At 49.8% G+C, this 8,389-nt stretch overlaps 1 long non-coding RNA gene across 1 annotated transcript; it reads right to left on the bottom strand.

Annotated features, from left to right (window-relative positions):
- Positions 1–873: 873 nt before the first annotated feature.
- LOC140459830 (uncharacterized) lies at positions 874–7,596 on the bottom strand. Its single transcript, XR_011953877.1, has 3 exons — positions 7,485–7,596; positions 1,671–1,855; positions 874–1,114 (listed from the first exon to the last, which is right to left on the bottom strand). It is a non-coding gene; the product is annotated as an uncharacterized lncRNA (long non-coding RNA).
- Between the last annotated feature and the right edge of the window lie 793 nt (positions 7,597–8,389).

Here is an 8,389-nt window from a genome sequence, read left to right as displayed (position 1 = left end):
AGGTTGTTACAATTACAACATTTAAAGGGCACGTGGCTGGGTCAATGAATAGGAAGAGTTGAAAGGGATATGGGCCAAGTGTTGGCAAATAGGACTAGATTATTTGAGGATATCTGCTTCGCATGGACTAGTTGGACCAAAGGGTCTGTTTCCGTGCTGTACATCTCTCTGACTCTGTGACGATCTGACCCTCACTCTCTCACACTGGAGCACATAACTCAGTTGAGGCTCTCTCCGAACGGTGTTGCACCTAAAGCAGCAACAGCCTCTGATTTACTGCCACTCACTGGCTCAGGCCTGGCACACAGAGTACCTGGCCATCCTCCAGCTCCTGGGCTGGACCATCAACCTGGAGCTCCCTGCCCTGAGACCAGGACACTATCCCCTGCACCTCATCCCCTCCTGAGGCCAAATCATCATGGAATTACTTCTCAGCAACTCCTTAGAAAAACAGACCTGGGGTTTGGAATATAGCTCCCACCATTCCCAACATGAGGAATATCGCACCTCCCCAGCATGTTCTCTCTCTGCTTGTGCTCTCTCTCTCTCTCTCTCTTTCCCCAACCCTCACCACCACCAACACTGTCCCTTTCTCTCTCTGTCCCCTTAGCTCCCCAATCATGCTCTCCCTCTCCTCACCCTGTGTACTCACTGTCTCTTTCTCTGCCCACTCACATGCACTCTCTCTCCCCACCACACTCTGTGCTTGTGTCTCTCTCTTTCTATCTCTCTCTATCTCTATCCCCACATGTGCATGCTCTCTGTCATTCACTCTCCTCACACAGCATTCTCTCTCCTCCATCCACTCTCCACACTCTCTCTTCCTACCAACCCAACATGAAGACTCCTTGATGAACTGTGAAGCAGAGAAAGTTTGAGCACGATGCAGTTAGTTTATTGACAATCAGATATTTTCAGAAGAGCCACGCTGTCCCCTGGTGTTGGGATGTGCCTCTCTGCCGAGGAACTGAAGCGATGATCAGCTTACTACAGGACGCTGCCGAACACTGGGCATTCCACTGAGCTGTCGTTCACCTTGTGCACGTGGTAGCGACACTGATCCCGATGGAAAACTGCAACACAGTCGTCTGGGATCTTTACAGGCCTGGGGACCCTGCAGATCATACAGCAGCAATGGATCAGAAGTGTACTGGCTGGTAATCAGGGATCCATTCCCCAGGCACACTGCTCTCACTGCAGATCCCCATCAGTGATCACTGAAGAATCCACTGCACCAGACCACTTCACATCTGTCCCCACCCCACCTTTACCCCTCCCTCCCATTCCCCTCTCCCTCTCCCTCCTCACCGTCTTTCCCAATCATTATGACTCCCACCTCCCTCAGCCCCAAGCTCCCATACTCCACCCTTCACCCCCACTTGCTGTTTACTCTGACCCCAGTACCCCTCTGCCTTGCTGCTCTCCCCATCCCTTGTCTGATTTCTGGGGTTCTCCCCTTCCCCTTCCCCCCCCCCCCCCGCCCCAACCTCCCAGCCTTACATTGGGATTGCCCCTGAGCTGAGGGTGGGGGAGGGGGTGTTTGGTGTTGGAATGTGACCCTTCCCCATGACCTGACTGTGCTCCTGTCCATTTACCGTCCTCCCCATGGTGTGTGTGTGTGTGCTGTGAATGAGGTCCCGGTAGGGGTGGTGCAGCAGACCATCACTCACGTGGAACAGCATCTAATCTCTCCAGGTGAGCAGACACATTTCATACAGTCGGAATTTGTCCAATTTTCTCCCAGCAGATACACGACACCATTGTCTGTACAAGTCATGTTCTGGTATTCTTGGAAGCAGTAAGATTCGTCCTGGTGAATAAGCAGGAACAGCAGGGAGACAGATACCACCAGCCTCTGTCCGGTTTGATGGGAATGAGCCAGGGAACAAGCAAGAGAAGATGCATTAACTCAGGGCACAGCCCCCCGCACGCCCACCCCCACTAAACCCCAGTCAGACTGAAATTCCTGGGCACAGGATAACGGAGATGTGAAGACAGATTCGGGGGAGGGGAGGATCTGTGGAAAAAGCTGGGACGATGTGAGTGTGCACTTGTAAGGCAATGGAACATGGGTCTCCAAGTCTTCAGCCTGATCCAAGGGTCAACTCCCAGGCTGATCCCTTCGGGTAGAGGGATGCAGTTCAACTGGGAACCTCAGCCCACATTGTGATCCCCAACTCCCTCGGGAAGAGGGGATCTGACAGACAGGGATCCCCGTGTCCCTCGGGAAGAGGAGATCTGACAGACAGGGATCCCCGTGTCCCTCGGGAAGACGAGGATCTGTCAGACAGGGATCCCTGTGTCTCTCGGGAAGAGGAGGATCTGTCAGACAGGGATCCCCGTGTCCCTTGGGAAGAGGGATCTGTCAGACAGAGATCTCCAGCCCACAGATGACCAGCTTTCCCTAACTGAACTCATTGAACATTACAGCGCAGTCCAGGCCCTTCGGCCCTCGATGTTGTGCCGCCCTGTCATACTAATCTGAAGCCCATCCCACCCACACTATTCCATGAACGTCCATTTGCCTGTCCAATGACGACTTAAATGCACTTAAACTTGGCGAATCTACTACCATTCCAGGCAAAGCGTTTCATACCCTTACTACTCTCTGAGTAAAGAAACTACCCCTGGCATCTGTCTTATACCTGTCTCCCCTCACTTTAAAGTTGCGTCCCCTCGTGTTTGCCGTCCCCGTACTTGGAAAAAGGCTCTCCCTGTCCACCCTATCTAACCCTCTGATTATCTTGTATGTCTCTATTAAGTTACCTCTCAACCTTCTTCTCTCTCACGAGAACAGCCTCAAGGCCCTCAGCCTTTCCTCCTAAGACATTCCTTCCATACCAGGCAACATCCTAGTAAATCTCCTCTGCACCCTTTCCAAAGCTTCCACATCCTTCTCACAATGCGGTGACCAGAACTGTACACAATACTCCAAGTGTGGCCGTACCAGAGCTTTGTACAGCTGCAGCATAACCTCCTGGTTCCAGAACTCAATCCCTCTATTAATAAAGGCCAAAACACTGTATGCCTTCTTAACAACCCTGTCAATCTGGGTGGCAACTTTCAGGGATCTGTGTACATGGACACCGAGATCTCTCTGCTCATCTGCACTCCCAAGAATCTTACCATTAGCCCAGTACTTTGCATTCCGATTATTCCATCCAAAGTGTATCACCTCACACTTGTCCACATTAAACTCCATTTGCCACCTCTCAGCCCAGCTCTGCATCCTATCTATGTCTCTCTGTAACCTACTACATCCTTTGTCATTATCCACAACTCCACCGACCTTAGTGTCGTCGGCAAATTTACTAACCCACCCTTCTCAGCCCTCATCCAGGTCATTTATTAACATGACGAACAGCAGTGGACCCAACACCGCCCCCTGCGGCACACCACTGGTAAATGGACTCCAGGATGAACATTTCCCATCACCTACAACCCTCTGTTTTCTTTCAGTAAGCCAATTACTGATCCAAACTGTTATATCTCCTACTATCCCATTCCTCCGCATTTTGTATAATAGCCTACTGTGGGGAACCTTATCGAATGCCTTGCTGAAATCCATATACACCACATCAACCGGTTTACTCTCATCTACCTGTTTGGTCACCTTCTCAAAGAACTCAATAAGGTTTGTGAGGCACAACCTACCCTTCACAAAACCATGCTGACTATCCCTAATCAAATTATTCTTTTCTAGATTATTATAAATCCTATCTCTTATAACCTTTTCCAGCACTTTACCAACAACTGAAGTAAGGCTCACTGGTCTATAATTACCAGGGTTGTCTCTACTCCCCTTCTTGAACAGGAGAACCACATTTGCTATCCTCCAGTCTTCTGGCACTATTCCTGAAGACAATGACGATTTAAAGATTAATGCCAAAGGCTCGGCAATCTCCTCCCTGGCTTCCCAGAGGATCCTAGGATAAATCCCATCCGGCCCAAGGGACTTATCTATTTTCACACTCTGCAGGATTTCCAATACCTCTTCCTTGTGAACCTCAATCCCACCTAGTCTAGTAGCCCTGTATCTCAGTAATCTCCTTGACAACATTGTCATTTTCTAGAGTGAATACTGTCAAAAAATATTCATTAAGTGCTTCCCCTATCTCCTCTGACTCCACACACAACTTCCCACTACTGTCCTTGATTGGCGCTAATCTTATTCTCGTCATTCTTTTATTCCTTAAATACCTATAGAAAGCCTTAAGGTTTACCCTGATCCTATCCGCCAACAACTTCTCATGACCCCTCTTGGCTCTTCTGAGCTCTCTCTTTCGGTCTTTCCTGGCTACCTTGTAACCTCAAGTGGCCTAACTGAGCCTTCACATCTCATCCTAACATAAGCCTTCATCTTTTTGACCAGAGATTCCACTTTCTTCGTAAACCACGGCTCCCGCGCTCTACAGCTTCCTCCCTGCCTGACAGGTACATATTTATCTCGGACACACAGGAGCTTTTCCTTGAATAAGCTCCACATTTCGAAAGTGCCCATCCACTGCAGTTCCCTTCCCCATCCTATGCTTCCTAAATCTTGCCCAATCGTATCGTAATTGTCTTTCCCCCAGCTGTAACTCTTGGCCGGTGGTATACACCTATCCTTTTCTATCACTAAAGTAAACATAACAGAATTGTGATCGCTATCACCAAAGTGCTCACCTACTTCCAAGTCTAACACCTGGCCAGGCTCGTTACCCAGTACCAAATCTAAAGTGGCTTCGCCCCTTGTAGGCCTGTCTACATACTGTGTCAGGAAACCCTCCTGCACACACTGGACAAAAACTGACCCATCTATAGTACTCATACTATCGTGTTCCCAGTCAATATTTGGAAAGTTGAAGTCCCCCATGACAACTACCCTGTCTCTCTCACTCCTATCGAGAATCATCTTTGCAATCCTTTCCTCTACATTCCTGGGACTATTTGGAGGCCTATAGAAAACTCCCAACAGGGTGACTTCTCCTTTCCTGTTTCTAACCTCAGCCCAAACTACCTCAGTTGACGAGTCCCCAAACATCCTTTCTGCAACTGTAGTACTGTCCTTGACCAACAATGCCACACCTCCCCCTCTTTTACCATCTTCTCTGTTCTTACTAAACATCTAAATCCTGGAACCTGCAACAACCGTTCCTGTCCCTGCTCTATCCATGTCTCCGAAATGGCCACAACATCGAAGTCCCAGATACCAACCCATGCTGTAAGTTCACCCACCTTATTCCAGATGCTCCTGGTGTTGAAGTGGACACACTTCAAACCAACATCTTGCTTGCCGGTGCCATCTTGCATCCCTGAAACTTGATTTTGGACCTCTCTTCTCTCAACCTTTTATAGACTCAAACTACAATTTTGGTTCCAATCCCCCTGCTGGATTAGTTTAAACCCACCCCAATAGCCTTCGCAAATATCCCCCCCCAGGATATTGGTACCCCTCTGGTTCGGATGAAGACCATCCTGCTTGTAGAGGTCCCACCTACCCCAGAAAGAGCCCAATTATCCAAGAATCCAAAACCCTCCCTCCTGCACCATCCCTGTAGCCACGTGTCCAACTCCTCTCTCTCTCTCCCCCTATTCCTCGCCTCACTGCACGTGGCACGGGCAACAAACCAGAGACAACAATTCTGTTCGTCCTAGCTCTAAGCTTCCACCCTAGCTCCCTGAATTTCTGCCTTCAATCCCCATCTCTCTTCCTATCTATGTCGTTTGTGCTGGTGTGAACCATGACTTGGGGCTGCTTCCCCTCCCCCTTAAGGATTCCAAAAACACGATGTGAGATATCATGAACCCTGGCACCTGGGAGGCAACACACCAACCGTGAGTCTCTCTCATCCCCACAGAACCTCCTATCTGTCCCCTGAACTATGGAGTCCCAACTGCTCTGCTCCTCTTCCCCCTTCCCTTCTGAGCAGCAGGGACAGATTCTGTGCCAGAGTCCTGTACCCCATTGCTTTCCCCTGGTAACTCGTCCCCCCCCAACAGTATCCAAAACGGTATATGTATTGTTAAAGGGAATGGCCATAGGGGATCCCTGCACTGCCTGCCAGTTCCCTTTCTGTCCCCTGACTGTAACTAACTTGTTCCACTTGCTTGCTCCTGACCCATATCCCTTTAAACCTTTCCTACTCATGTTCCTGTTAACATGTCCTTTCAACTTTGGAACTGTACTTGTGTCTAGTACTGCCTTTGGCAGCTCATTCCATGCATATCAAATACAGCGTCCTCAATACTGAGTGCAGAACGTAGTCCCAGCAGAAGATGGGGTGCTGCCCTTCCATGCAGCCAGAGGCAGACAGGGTGACCAGGGAACTCTTACAGAGCCAGATCACTGCAAGGTGAGGGCATTTCTTTTGCAGGTTGAAGGTACGTGTTCAGTCAAGTGGCCATTCTCCTCAGCTGGCCATTTAACCTTTGTCTATCCAAGTGGTGTTCTCTCTGGGTTCCCCCTTGATTTACCGTTGACTTCTCCCCCACTCCCACACTGCACCTCACCTTGAGTATCTCTCCCAACCTTTTCCTGGCCACTAATCCATTCTGGAGAAGAGGCAACACAACCTGAAACGTTCTCTTGCTCTCTCCAGAGATGCTGCTAGACTTGCTGAGTTTCTCCAGCAATTTCTGCATTGATACTAATCCCCGCACAGTGAATGTTCTTTCCTTTCCAAGTTCAATGCCTCTCTTTGTGCCATTTGGATGCACACATTGCCTGTTCAGTACACAGACCCTGAAATGGGTGAGACATAAATTTCAGCAGGAAATCCAATTCAGCATCAAGAATCTTTTTTTTGCATTTGGGAAGAGGCTTGAATTTATTCAAGGTGGGCATCAATTGCGGGAAAACCTTTGGGCATTATCTGACCAGCGCCCGTGTCTCACTCGCCCAGTTCAGTGACCACAGTGTCAGGGAGAGAGTTAAACTCCCTGTGCCCTATACAAACTGTACCTTTCCACATTGACTCAGCTTCAATCTGATATGTTGTACTGCAGCAGCCTGACATTTCCACTGGGGAGAAATCAAAACCATTCACAGCTTGTATACCCCCCCCAACACTGAGAGCCCACCCTGTATTCCCTTTGGAAAGGTGGTGTCTCTGTGACCCACTGTAGGCCTGGGAACAACGGCTGAGTGTTTCAGAGGGCTGGGGCTCTTTCACACTGTTATTGGTCCCTGCCTGTCTCACTCTGTTCCTGACAGGTTTGGGAACAGGAACAAGCTGGGAGGTCTGATTGGTGTCATCCTGCTCTGAGTTTCTGTCTGACTCAAGAGACCCTGAGTGGATCCCCCACCCCACCCCTGCCAGCTCTCTTGCTGCTCAGGGATTCTGAGCACTGTCCCATGGGGGTGTCTACTCGAGCTGACAGGGATGTTGTTAACAGCAGCAGCTTGGAATACTCTGCCCAGTGGATTACAGACCGAACCCAGTGTGTCAGCTTGGAAACTGCTTCACTGCTACAAACAGAGCTGTGTTCCTGTTAGAACCTACCGCAATCAGCTCCATCAGATTGGCTTGAGGTTGCTCTGGATCCTGGCCCTTGGAGCTGGTCGTGGAGATGTCTCTGGTCTGGGTTCAGAGTGTGCAGGTACCCAGCGAGAGCCACGTCGGCACTGAGCTGAGCCGAGTTAATATGCAGCCTGGGGTTGGCACACGGCCAGAGCACTCCCACCCTCCTCCCCCTCCCCCCCCCCCCCCCCCCTCCCCACCCCTTGCCCTGTCAACGTTCACACTGATGCAGCCACCATCCTATCAAGGCTGGGTATGGGGGTGGAGGGTGTGGGTGGGTAAACTCACTCACTGGAGCTCTCGCCCCACTCCCCCCACCATGCCACCAATCCAAACCCTCTACCCACACCCAGCTCATGGTCAACCTCTCTTCCTTTGCCAATCTCTCAGGGCCATCTGATAGAGGGATACAAAACATTGAAGGGAATTGATGAGGTGGGTGTTGAACAGATACAAAGAATCAAAGAGAATGACAGCACAGAAACAGGCCCTTCAGCCCTCCAAGCCTGTGTCCATCATCATGCTCTAACTAAACTATGAAAAAACAAACCTTCTGCCTTTATTTGGTCCATATCCCTCTGTTCCTTCCCTGTTTGTGTAACTATCCAGATGCCTGTTCAATGTTGCCAACATTCTTACTTCCACCACCTCTTCTGACGGTGCATTTCAGGCTCCTACCTCAGGGTGAAAAACCTCTCTCACACATCTCCCTTAAACTTCCTCCTCGCACCTTGAACCTGTGCCCCCTTGTAATTGAACCTTCAACCCTGGGAAAAAAGCCTCTGACTATCCACCCTATCTATGCCTCTCAGAATTTTGGAAACCTCTATCAGGTCTCCTGTCAGCCTTGTCTTTCCAGTGAAAACAACTCAGTCTTTTTAAGCTTT

Source organism: Chiloscyllium punctatum, chromosome 35 (assembly GCF_047496795.1).
Source record: "Chiloscyllium punctatum isolate Juve2018m chromosome 35, sChiPun1.3, whole genome shotgun sequence".
NCBI classification, from domain to species: Eukaryota; Metazoa; Chordata; class Chondrichthyes; order Orectolobiformes; family Hemiscylliidae; genus Chiloscyllium; species Chiloscyllium punctatum.
The sequence above is the reverse complement of the archived record's forward strand: the minus strand, read 5'-3'. Positions and strand labels throughout refer to the sequence as shown.